The sequence below is a fragment of the Chiloscyllium plagiosum genome, chromosome 2 (assembly GCF_004010195.1).
Source record: "Chiloscyllium plagiosum isolate BGI_BamShark_2017 chromosome 2, ASM401019v2, whole genome shotgun sequence".
NCBI lineage: Eukaryota > Metazoa > Chordata > Chondrichthyes > Orectolobiformes > Hemiscylliidae > Chiloscyllium > Chiloscyllium plagiosum.
In genome coordinates, this window is record NC_057711.1 from 138,162,172 (window position 1) to 138,174,955 (window position 12,784).

Here is a 12,784-nt window from a genome sequence, read left to right on the forward strand (position 1 = left end):
TGATGAGTGAGTGCCGAACCAGAGGACATAGCTTAAAAATACGGGGTTGACCATTTAGGACAGAGATGAGGAGAAACTTCTTCACCCAGAGAGTGATGGCTGTGTGGAATGCTCTGCCCCAGAGGGCAGTGGAGGCCCAGTCTCTGGATTCATTTAAGAAAGAGTTGGGTCGAGCTCTCAAAGATAGTGGAATCAAGGGTTATGGAGATAAGGCAGGAAGAGGATACTGATTAGGAATGATCAGCCATGATCATATTGAATGGCGGTGCAGGCTCGAAGGGCAGAATGGCCTACTCCTGCACCTATTGTCTATTGTCTATAACTTCTCAAAGAGACAGGGAGATGGGCAGAGGGGGTGGGGTTGCTGTTGCTCTGAATAACACAGGGTCAGATGATGTGGAGTTTGTGTGGGTGGGGTTGAGGAACCACAAAGGGAAAGAAACCACATTGGGAGTTATGTACAGACCTCCTAACAGTGGTCAGGACCAGGAACGCATGATGTACCAGGAAATACGTAGGCATGTCAGAAAGACAAGGTCACGGTGATCATGGGGGGCTTCAATATGCAAATAATGTTGCCCGTGGATCCAAAGAAAGTGAATTAATGGAATGCTTACAGGATGGTTTTTTTGGAACAGCTTGTGATGGAGCCCACAAGGGAGCAGGCTATTCTGTACTTAGTGCTATGTAATGAGCCAGACTTTTATAAAAGATCTTAAAGTAAGGGAACACTTAGGAGGCAGTGATCATAATATGGTAGAGTTCAGTCTGCAGTTTGAAAGAGAGAATTGGATGTAATGGTGTCACAATTAAATAAAGATAATTACAGGGGCATGAGAGAGGAACTGATGAAAATTGACTGGAAGCAGAGCCTAGTGGGGAAGACAGTAGAGCAACAATGGCAGGAGTTTCTGGGTGTAATTGAGGACACAGTGCAGAGGTACATCCCAAAGAAAAGAAAGATTATCTGGGGCAGGGCATTAGACAGTCATGGCTGACGAAGAAACTCAGGAAATATATCAAAGAAAAAGAGAGCGCCTCAAAAGTGGCCAAGAGCACTGGGAAATCAGAAGATTGAGAAGACCACAAAAACAAACAGAGAGAAATAAGGAATGAGAAGATCAAATATGAAGTTAGGCTAGCCAGTAATATTCAAAATGATAGTAAAAGTTTCTTTCAATGCATAAGGAACAAACGAGAGGTAAAAGCAGACATTGAGCTGGTCCAAATTGATGCAGAAAGGCTAGTGCAGGGAGATAAGGAAATAACTGAAGAACTTAATAAATACTTTGTGTCAGTGGAAGACATGAGTAATATCTCAACAATTAAGGAGAGTCGGGGGCAGAGTTGAGTATGGTTGCCATTACAAAAAAGAAAGTGCTAGAAAAGTTAAAAAGTCTAAAAATTGATAAATATCCTGGCCTCGATGGGCTCCACCCTAAAGTTCTGAGGGAGATGGCTGAGGAAATAGCGGAGGCATTGGTTTGGATCTTAAAAGTCATTGGAGTCAGGGAAAGTCCCAGATGATTGGAAAATGACCGTTGTAACCCCCTTGTTCAAGAAAGGATCAAGACAAAAGATGGAAAACTATAGGCCGATTAGCCTAACCTCAGTTGTTGGTAAAATTCTAGAATCCATCGTTAAGGAGGAGATTTCTAAATTCTTGGAAGTGCAGGGTCAGATTAGAACAAGTCAGCATGGATCTAGTAAGGAGAGGTTGTGCCTGACAAACCTGTTAGAATTTTTTGAAGAGGTAACAAGTAGATTAGACCAGGGAAACCCAGTGGATGTTATCTATCTAGACTTGCAAAAGGCCTTTGATAAGGTGTTTCATGGGAGGCTGCTGAATAAGGTGAGGGCCCATGGTGTTCAAGGCGAACCACTGGCACAGATTGAGGATTGGCTGTCTGACAGAAGGCAGGGAGTTGTGATAAAAGGTTCTTTTTCAGAATGGTAGCCAGTGGCAAGTGATGTCCCGCAGGGTTCAGTGTTGGGGCCGAAGCTGTTCACTTTATATATTAATGATCTGGATGAAGGGACTGGGGATATTCTGGTGAAGTTTGCCGATGATACAATGTTAGGTGGACGGGCAGGTTGTACTGAGCAGGTGGGGAGGCTAGGAGAGTGTTTCAGGAAATGGCTGATGAAATTCAACTTGAGCAAATGCGAGGCCTTGCACTTTGGAAAAAAAGAATACAGGCATGGACTATTTTATAAACAGTGAGAAAATTGATACAGCCAAAGTACAAAGGGATCTGTGAGTACTAGCCCAGGATCCTCTAAAGATTAACTTGCAGGTTGAGTCCGTGATTAAGAAAGCAAATGTAATGTTGTCATTTATCTCAGGACAGTTGGAATATAAAAGCAGCGATGTGCTTCTGAGACTTTATAAAGCTCTAGTTAGGCCTCATTTAGAATACTGTGTTCAACTTTGAGCCCCGCACCTCAGGAAGGACATACTGGCACTGGAGCGTGTCCAGCGGAGATTCACATGGATGATCCCTGGAATGGTAGGTCTAACATATGATGAACGGCTGAGGATCCTGGGATTGTATTCATTAGAGTTTAGAAGGTTGAGGGGAGGAGAAAGTGAGGTCTGCAGATGCTGGAGATCAGAGCTGGAAATGTGTTGCTGTGAGGGGAGATCTAATAGAAACTTACAAGATAGTGCAGGTCTTAGAAAGGGTGGACGCTGGGAAGTTGTTTCCATTAGGCGAGGAGACTAGGACTTGTGGGCACAGCCTGATAATTAGAGGGGATCAATTTAGAATGGAAATAAGGAGACATTTCTTCAGCCAGAGAGTGGTGGGCCTGTGCAATTCATTGCCATGGAGCACAGTGGAGACCAGGACGTTAAATGTATTCAAGGCAGAGATTGATAAATTCTTGATCTTGCACAGAATTAAGGGCTATGGGAAGAGTCCAGGTAAGTGGAATTGAAATGCCCATCAGCCATGATTAAAAGGTGGAGTGAACTCGATGGGCCAAATGGCCTTGCTTGCACTCTTATGGTCTTATGACATTCGGAGGCTGTGGGGTGGAAGGTGAGGACCAGGAGGTTCTGTCCTTGTTGCGATTGAAGGAGTGGGGTTCAAGGGTGGATTTACGGGAAATGGAGGAGGTACGCTGGAGGGCATCATCGGCCACGTGGAAGGGGAAATTGCGGTCCTTGAAGAAGGAGGCCATCTGGGATGTTCTATGGTGGAATTATCCTCCTTGAAGCAGATGTGGTGGAGACGGAGGAATTGGGAGTAAGGGATAGTGTTTCTATAGGAGGCAAGGTGGGAGGAGGCGCAGTCCAGTTGAAATGTCAACTCTCCTGCTCCTCGGATGCTCCCTGACTAGCTGTGCTTTTCCAGCACCACACTCTTTGACTCTAGTTCAAGAAGGCAGCTGACCATTACCTATTCAGGGGCAACTGGGATGGGTAATAAATGCTGGCTAGCAATGCCAATGTCCCATGAATGAATAAAAACACTACCAGCATAAAGCTTCCAATGCCCGCAATTAACTGCTCCAGTTTTCCTCCACAGCTGTGACCACTGGTGAGTCCCCTTGACTTGAAGTGGACAGGCCGATTGGACTAACCGTGACACACACCCTTGAGTAATTTAGACAGACTGTGCCAAATGATGGGTCACCAGATCCTTGACAGAAATTGCACTGCTCTCTGTCTGTCTTCCTGTGACTTCCTGGACTGGTTGTACAGGACCCACATGGCCGTAGTTTACTCCCAGGAGGGTGAAAAGTGGTGAGGACATCAGAATGATGGAAGAGTGAGCAGATAACACATGGATCAGGGGGTTTAGCTTGAATAAAGAAACCATTAGTAATAGGATGAGGATTGGGAGAGCATAGTATTTTGGTCTTTCTTCATCTTTCCAGCTTGTCTTATTAATTACATAGCTATTGAATACAGGAAACATGTAAAGGTATTTCTGTCAGTGGTGGTAGGTTGGATAGGAGAGGGTTCCGCCGAGAAGGTATAGGTGCTCTCTCTCATGGCAATAAGTACCTTAGGGTTTGGTGATTTCGGTACTACGTGCTCAATACTGCAATCTGTACGGTTCATTTTGAAAGGGGAACAGACAAACGTCTCAAGGTAGCAGTTTTCGGTTGATGGAGCGGATGAGGTTAAGGAATTGTGCCATCATGATGACTGGCATAGAAGTGTTGTGAGGATGTCAATAAGGTCGAGAGTGATGTTTGGATACGCAATGCGAGTAGTTTAACTGAGTTTTAGCTGAGTGGCTGCATTCAAAACTTTCAATGGTATTAGTACAGGTTTCATTTACACAGTCACATTGGAGTTTTAGCCGGTCTGAGATATCACAGATGGGTTGGTTACATCTGGGCATATGCACTTGGGTTGGGTTTTCATCAAATGCCTGTATCAGTACTAACACTAGGACTGTGAGGGGGATACAAGCTTGCAATGTACTTTGTAGACCCATGTTGAGTGTCCTTCTACTTTTACTGCAGTTTCAGTTGTCAGAAGAACTTGATAAGGACCTTTCCAATGGGGGCCCAATTTCTCATGGTTATAGTCTTTCAATAGTATGTAGTCAGCAGGGTTAATGTCTTTAAACTTTGGAGCTCTTTCTTCTTCCTTCCCTGGTAGTCGATGGGCTTCTTTGACCTGTTGATGATAAGATTGCAATGCTTTCTTTAGCTTAATTAGGTATCTGTGCATCTCTTCTGCCATGACATGCACATCAACAGGGAGTTGGGCAGTTAATGGTGCAGACTAGGGAGTCCTCAGGGGCTTTCCATATATCAGTTCAGCCACCGAGAATCCCGCCTTGTTCTGTATCATGGTTCTCATGTTAAAAAGGTCGATTGGAAATACTTGCAGCCAATTAAGGCCCGTTTCTTCTACCAATTTACTTAGCTGACCTTTTAAGGTACCATTGGCTCTTTCTACAGTTCCCACTGCTTGGGGATGGTTGGCACAATGGAATTTGATTCATATTCAAGCTCTTACATAGATCCATGTTTAGCTCCGTACAGAAGTGGGGGCCATTATCAGAAGAAACCATTACTGGTATTCCAAATCTGGGTATGGTTTCCCTTAACAGAATTTTACAAGTAGTTGTTGCTGTGCAATCAGTACAGGGATAAGCTTCAATCCACTTACTAAATACATCAATTATCACTAAGCAATATTTATTACAATGGCATCTAGGTAACAGTATAAAATTTAACTGGACAGTATCAAAAGGTGCACTTGACAAGAGAGTTTCACCTGGTGGGCACTTTATCCTTTCCTGGGATTTTACTTTTGACAAATTAGGCAATTTGCAGCTGCTTGTTTTGCTTTCTCTTGCAGGTGGGGATTCCACCAAGTTTGGAGAATTCTGTCCACCATTCCCTCCTTACCTACACGGGTACGTGTATGAAGATAATCAATTAGAATAGGCAAAAGTGAGTCGGGCAGACATGTCTGTCCGACTGGTATAACCCAGAGCTTATTCTAACTATTTACATAAAAACAATGGTTCGTCCACCTTTGTCTTTCCTCATCAGAGGCATCCCCCTGATGGGTCTGTATTTACTCGAGGTCAGGCATGGTCAGTGTGTTAGTGTGTCTCTCTTTGGTTTCCTATTCTTTATTTGAGTACCCATGTCTTTTTGCTCAAGAGCTGCTTTCTTAGCAGCCGCGTCGGTGACATTGTTGCCTTTAGTGACATCGGAAGCATCAGAGGAGTGGGCAGAACATTTGGTAATTGCCAGTTGAGAGAGAAGTTGAATAACAGTGAGGAGATTAGCAACATAGGCAGCATTGAGGATAGGGGTTCCTGTTCATGTAAGGAAGCTGCTGTCAGAGTTGATCAAAATCATGAGCACATCCAGAGGTGTAGTGGAAATCAGTATAGATATTAGCTGGCTTTCCTTTAACAAGTATGCAGGCACAGATGAGAGCAAGGAGTTCAGCTTGTGGGGCGGAACAGGGTGGGTCGACAGAATAAGCTTCTATTGTCTGGGACAAAATGACAATCACACATCCTGATATGCGTTTGTCCTCTGGAGAGATAGAAGCTGAACCATCGATATAAAGTGTGCGGTCTGGGTTAACAAGAGCCTGATCGGTAAGATCAGAACGTGGTTTAGTAACAAGGTCATTTATAAAAACACAATCATGGGGAAGATCAGACAGTTCAAGATGTTCTTCCTGCAGGAATGTAATGGGATTAATGTTAGAGCAGTATTTAAAGGAGAGAAGTGGATTCTGAATGGAGTATGTTTTGAGATAAGGAAGGATCTTGCAGGATGGGAGGTACAGACTTCTATATTTTGATGCAAAGTTATATTAGAGGCAGCCAATCCCATAATATGGATGGCTGGAAGAATCTGGGTGCAGTTTTAAAATAATAGTGTAGAAGCCACATGCACTTTTATCTTGAATTAATTAAATGTGGTGCCAGTAGAATGCCACAGGCTGGCGAGAAATACTAATTAGGGGCAGAGTTGGAATTGCCAACCTGTACAGTGGTCTAATCCTTCTAATCGGAATTTTGAATTATATTAGTTTGAATTTAACTTGCACCTCTGGTTGTTTTAAAGTCGAACTTTTTTTTGGAAAAGCTAGCAAGGTTTTGGTTCTCTCAGCAGTGCATCATTTTCCTTCACCATCTAGTTAAAGAGTACGAGCTGGTTTCAAAAGCAGCAGTTAGATTTGATCAAAATCAGTGACCTTAAGTTCACTCATCAGTGCAATTGTAACACTCTTAATACACGGTGACAAATGATTCATTATGGGAAGGGCACGAGCCTCAGCACATTTTTCCCAGAGTAGGGGAGAGCGGTTCAGGCGACGTGTTACTTTATGAAGCGTGATCGCTATGGCCATGCTGTGGGTGAGTTTTGAGGAGGTTGGCTGACAGGAGGAGAGGCATAAAATATTTCCTTCTGCAAATCAGAATCCCATTCCCCATTCAAAGATGGATCAGAATTCTTTATGGGAGAGGGGGAGGGAGGGGTATAAGGAACAGTCTCTGTCATTCGTCCAATCCTGCGCGGCTGCAGTCTGTTCTTATACACCAGTTTTCCTTTTCACTGGAGGCCCTGACATTTCAGCTTAGGTTCTAAATCTTTGCTTTCCTTTTATTTTATTTTTTCCCTAGCCAATTCCAATTCTGCTTCTAAATCATATGCTTCAGATTTATGTTTTAGTTCTGCCCAATCTAGATCAGTTCCTTCCTCAGTTAACGGACTAACTCCCTGTTCAATACAGTTTTGTCACCATGATGATTGCATGGGTTTTTCCCATTTTTCCCTAGCTACCTTTTTCCACACGGATATGGCTTCCTTCTGCTTACTTCCCTTTCTTTTTTCCCAAATCCCTTGTTCAATTTTAATGAGTAGAATTAAATCATGTGTGCATCCTAGAAACCAATGCTTATTTTGTTGAGCAGCTGCAGCCAATATTTCCCTTAATTGTTTCTCAGAATTGGGATACAGACTTATTATTTCCGTTAGGGGACATTTATCCTTTATCTTATCTAGAGTTACACCCATATTGATCCTACCTATTTTAAATCTTCACAAAACTACTGATCTACAGGGGCCTCTAACCCCACAAAGCAGGGCACTGGGGCCCCTAACCCCACAAAGCAGGGCACAGGGGCCTCTAACCCCATAAAGCAGGGCACAGGGTTCTCAAACCCCACAAAGCAGGGCACAGGGGCCCCTAACGACACAAAGCAGGGCACAGGGGCCTCTAACTCCACAAAGCAGGGCACAGGGGCCTCTAACCCCACAAAGCAGGGCACAGGGGCCTCTAACCCCACAAGGCAAAGCACAGGAGCCTCAAACCCCCAGTTACTATAGGGGCTCCAACCCCAAATACCACAGGGCACCGACACAAAACACAAACGTTCACTCACCAACAAACAAACGTGCAGCTAAACAGAATTGCAAAGCGTTAAACTTTCTGCAAGCTGCAGAGAGTTAGCGTTAAGTCTCCGTGTGCCTGTCTTGCTCGCGCGCTCTCTCTTTCTCTCGCTCACTCTCACACACACGAACATTTTAGAAGATATAGAGTCTTTCAGGTTCATTAGCTGCTGTTTTAGTGTGTTGGTGGGTTTGTGGGCTACCATGATGCCGAGGGGTCTGAGTAGTCTGGCAGTCATTTCTGAGATGTCTTTGATGTAGGGGACAGTGGTTAGGGTTTCTGGACATATTTTGTCTGCTTGTTTGGGTTTGTTGCTACTGCAGCTAATGAACTTGAAAGACCCTATACAGATAATGAGCAAAACTCATGTAATTTACAAAATACTGTGCAAGGACTGTAACAAACACCTCATTGGACAAACAGGTCTAAAACTAGCCACCAGGATACATGAACACCAACTAGTCACAAAAAGACAAGACCCTCTCTCACTAGTATCCTTACATACAGATGAGGAAGGACACTACATTGACTGGGACAACACATCCATCCTAGGACAAGCCAAACAGAGACACGCACGAGAATTCCTAGAAGCATGGCATTCCAACCGGAACTCTATCAACAAGCACATTGGCTTAGACCCGATTTACCACCCCCTGAGAAAAAGAACAGGAAATGACATCACCAATCTAAAAAAACCCAAACATATAAATAGAAAGCAGGAAGTGCTTGTGCCTGAAATGTCAATTCTCCTGATCCTCAGATGCTGCCTGACCTGCTGTCCTTTCCAGCACCATACTCTCAACTCTGATCTCCAACATCTGCAGTCCTCATTTTCTCCCTGTATTATAAATGGAGCAGAGGGGTGCCATGGTGATGCAGTGAGGCTGGTGTCTGTTGGATGACAACATTTCTGGATTTGGGTGCATGTGACACTCTCCGTGCCCTGAGTTGCTGGTGGAGGGTATCCAAGGTGAAGGTCTGGAGGAGTGAGTAGTGAACTGGAGGTGTGAGGTAAGCACTTGTGTCAGGAATTCGTGACATCTCATTTCTATCCAGTAGGCAGAGGAAGTGAGGAAATCCATATTAATGAGTTAAGATTCAATAATAATGAGCTTGAAAATGTGTGTGAATCCATGCAAGCCATCCTCTGGCCATTTGCCCATGTGCATCTCATCTCACAGTTCAAGACTTAGTTGGAAAACAGGATGTTTTGCTTTTCACGGAGAGAAGGTACTTACTCAACAGTATATGAGCTGATGCTTTTCGGAAGCTCAAATGCAAGATGAGAGTAAATTGTAAATGGCAGGACCCTTAGGAGCATTGATATCCAGAGGAATCTTGGGGTGCAGGTCCTAGCTCCCTGAAAGTGCCAACACGAGTGGATAGAGTGGGGAAGAAGACAAACAGCATGTTTGCTTCGTCACTCAGGGCACTGAGTATAAAAGTTGACAATTCATGTTGCAGCTGTATGTAACTTCCATTAGGCCACATTTGGAATATTGTGTGCAGTTCTGGTCACCACACTAAAGGAAGGATGTGGAGGCTAGGAAAGGGTGCAATCGAGGTTTACCAGGACGTTGCCTGGAGTGAAGTGTATTAGCTATAAGGACAGGTCGCTCAAACTGAAATGGTTTTCTCTCGAACATTGGAAGCTGAGGGGCGACCTGATAAAATTATGAGAGACATGGATGGGGTAGATAGTCAAGAGTGGAAATGTCAAGTGCTATGGGGACATAAGTGTTAAGTGAGAAGGGGCAAGTTTAAAGGAGATATGCGAGGGGGGAGGTTTTTTTATGCAGTGGGTGAAAGGTACCTGGAACCTGTTGAAAGGGGAATGCTAGAAGCAGATATGATAGCAATTTTAAGAGGCATTTAGATAGATATGTGAACAGTCAGGGAATAAAGGGATATAGATCATGTGCAGGCAGGTGGGCATGGTTTAGAATGGCATCATGGACATCATAGACATGGTGGGCCGAAGGGCCTGTTCCTGTGCTGTACTGTTCTATGTTCTAATCTGCCTCAGGTTGTGTTGGAGAATATTGAAGAGATGGTGTTGTAAGAAAACTCTGCTAAAGGAGTCAGAACAATATTTTACCCTTACCATTGGATATTGCCAGATGTACTTCAAGATGGCAATGCACTAGTGACATCCAGTGGAAGAAACTCGCCACAAAGATGCATTAATGAAAGGTGGGATGCATGGAATGGTGATTATACTGGTTTGGTCTTGTGTAAAAAAAACTTTAAACCTGCTTTAAAATCCTTCTTGCAAAATAATAAACCATGAATAATGTAAGTGAAGAAAGATTAATTTATTAATGCTTTTCCATTGTTAAGAACGTATTTCTTGAATCTGTTTTCATACAAACAAATGATGTTTTTCCTACTTAGGAACACTTTGATAAAGCTGGTATTTTCTCATCAAATCTGATGTCAGTTTACGAACAGGATTGAAGATTATTGGAGATTTGTTTTTAACTCTCTGTTAAGTTAAATAAGAAATGGTTTAAAAAGCAGTCTTTAAAAGCAATAACAGTTCAGTGAAATAGTCTTTTGTTTAATAGACAGAAGAAAATATAGTCCAATTATCAATTGGCTGTACTGTGCAAATCAAAGTATCTGATTTCCAAGGGATGTGAGCGATTGTCTCACTGTCATTTCTGAAGGGCTCTTCCCATTGCATGCAGAGTTAGGGACCTCACATTCAAATTCCACCTGACTGATGCAGTACAGCTCATATAAAATACACGAGGTGCAAGCGTATTTACTTTATGGGATAAACATTCATTCTTAGTTCAGATTCTTGCATTTGTATTGTGCTGTTGACTTTAATACATAAATGCATAGATTGGTTTATGATCAGGAATTATCTCAAAGTTGTCCCTGAGCTGCCTGTTTAACTGGTGGCAATGCTGTGGCTTTCAGAGGTCATTTTGTCCTGGGTTTTGTTTTGAAGAAAAGTTGTAAGGCAGGTGTACCAAGGAGTCTACCAAAGCCACTAGAGTAAACAGCTTGTGAGGCCCTGCTTTTTTTTTAAAGTTGGAACAATAGAAGGAGCCTGGCTGGGTGTGGCCAGCTCTCACAGACCAGGATTTCTAGTTTTCTTTTAGCTTTTAGGTTTAGCTTTAAACAGTTCTGTTGTGGGCTTGAAGAATTAGAAGTTATCTTTTCCCTCTCTCGGTTACAGCTAGAAGCTGGGTTTTCTCTCTGCTGCTGGGTTACCTGGGAGACAAATCTATTTTTTTGAATTTTCCTTTTTGCAAGGGGGTGTGCTTCTGGGATGCTACTATGTTGGAACAGTTAATTAGTACTAGATACTGTAACTAATATTGTTTAAGTTTTCCAATGGAGTTGTTATTTTAAGTTATTTTTTTCTTTTGTTTGGCATTTTAATTGTAGCGTTTAAATAAATTGTGTTCTTGAGTAGTTTGACCAGCTGCATAGCAACAAGAGCATGACACCTCATATCTACCTTTAAAATAAGAAAAGATTCAGGTCGTGGCTATCTTCCTAAAATATTTTGAAGGGGTCTGGCCTGGTCCATAACATATATCACTGGAAATGTACTGGGCAGCATGTTTGCACAGATAACTCTCCTATATTATATTGTTTCCCAGATGAAGGACATCTGAATAATGAGCCAACACTTGATTGACATCACAGTGTTGATGAGTGAGGGAGATACAAATCTGTGAATTCAGTAGACAGGCACAAAAAGTAATCAAAAAGTTTAAAGGAATTTTGCTTTCCCTCCAAGGATGGATGACATAGAGAACAAATTTATGCTTCAGCTCTTTTCAACCTTGTGAGGGCCCATCTGAGGTGTTACATTAATTGTTGACACCTCACCTCAGAAAAGATGGACTGGCCTCAGAGAAAGTGTGGCAGACATTCATCAGAATGCAGTCGGAAAATATTGGGAAAAAGTGCTCACGGAATGTTTGTGCTAATATTCCACAGGCTGGGATTCAAAAGAAAAGAAATCATGAGTCAGTGGTGCAAATTCTGGTTCACCACAGCTGGAGAACAGTTTTGGAAGGATATATTGATCTTCGAAGAAGAGAAATAGACAATAGACAGTAGACAATAGGTGCAGGAGTAGGCCATTCTGCCCTTCGAGCCCGCACCACCATTCAATATGATCATGGCTGATCATCCTTAATCAGTATCCTGTTCCTGCCTTATCTCCATAACCCTTGATTCCACTATCCTTGAGATCTCTATCCAACTCTTTCTTAAATGAATCCAGAGACTGGGCCTCCACTGCCCTCTGGGGCAGAGCATTCCACACAGCCACCACTCTCTGGGTGAAGAAGTTTCTCCTCATCTCTGTCCTAAATGGTCTACCCCGTATTTTTAAGCTTTGTCCTCTGGTTTGGCACTCACCCATCAGCGGAAACATGTTTCCTGCCTCCAGAGAGTCCAATCCTTTAATAATTTTGTATGTCTCAATCATATCCCCTCTCAGTCTTCTAAACTCAAGGGTATACAAACCTAGTCGCCCCACTCTTTCAGTGTAAGGTAATCCCGCCATTCCAGGAATTGAACTCGTGAACCTACGCTGCATTCCCTCAATAGCCAGAATGGTCTTTCCTCAAATTTGGAGACCAGAACTGCACACAGTACTCCAGGTGTGGTCTCACCAGGGCCCTGTACAGCTGCAGAAGAACCTTTTTGCTTCTATACTCAATCCCTCTTGTTATGAAGGCCAACATGCTATTAGCCTTCTTCACTACCTGCTGTACTGCATGCTTACCTTCATTGACTGGTGTACAAGAACACCCAGATCTCTCTGTACTGTCCCTTTACCTAAATTGATTCCATTTAGGTAGTAATCTGCCTTCCTGTTCTTGCCACCAAAGTGGATAACCATACATTTATCCACAT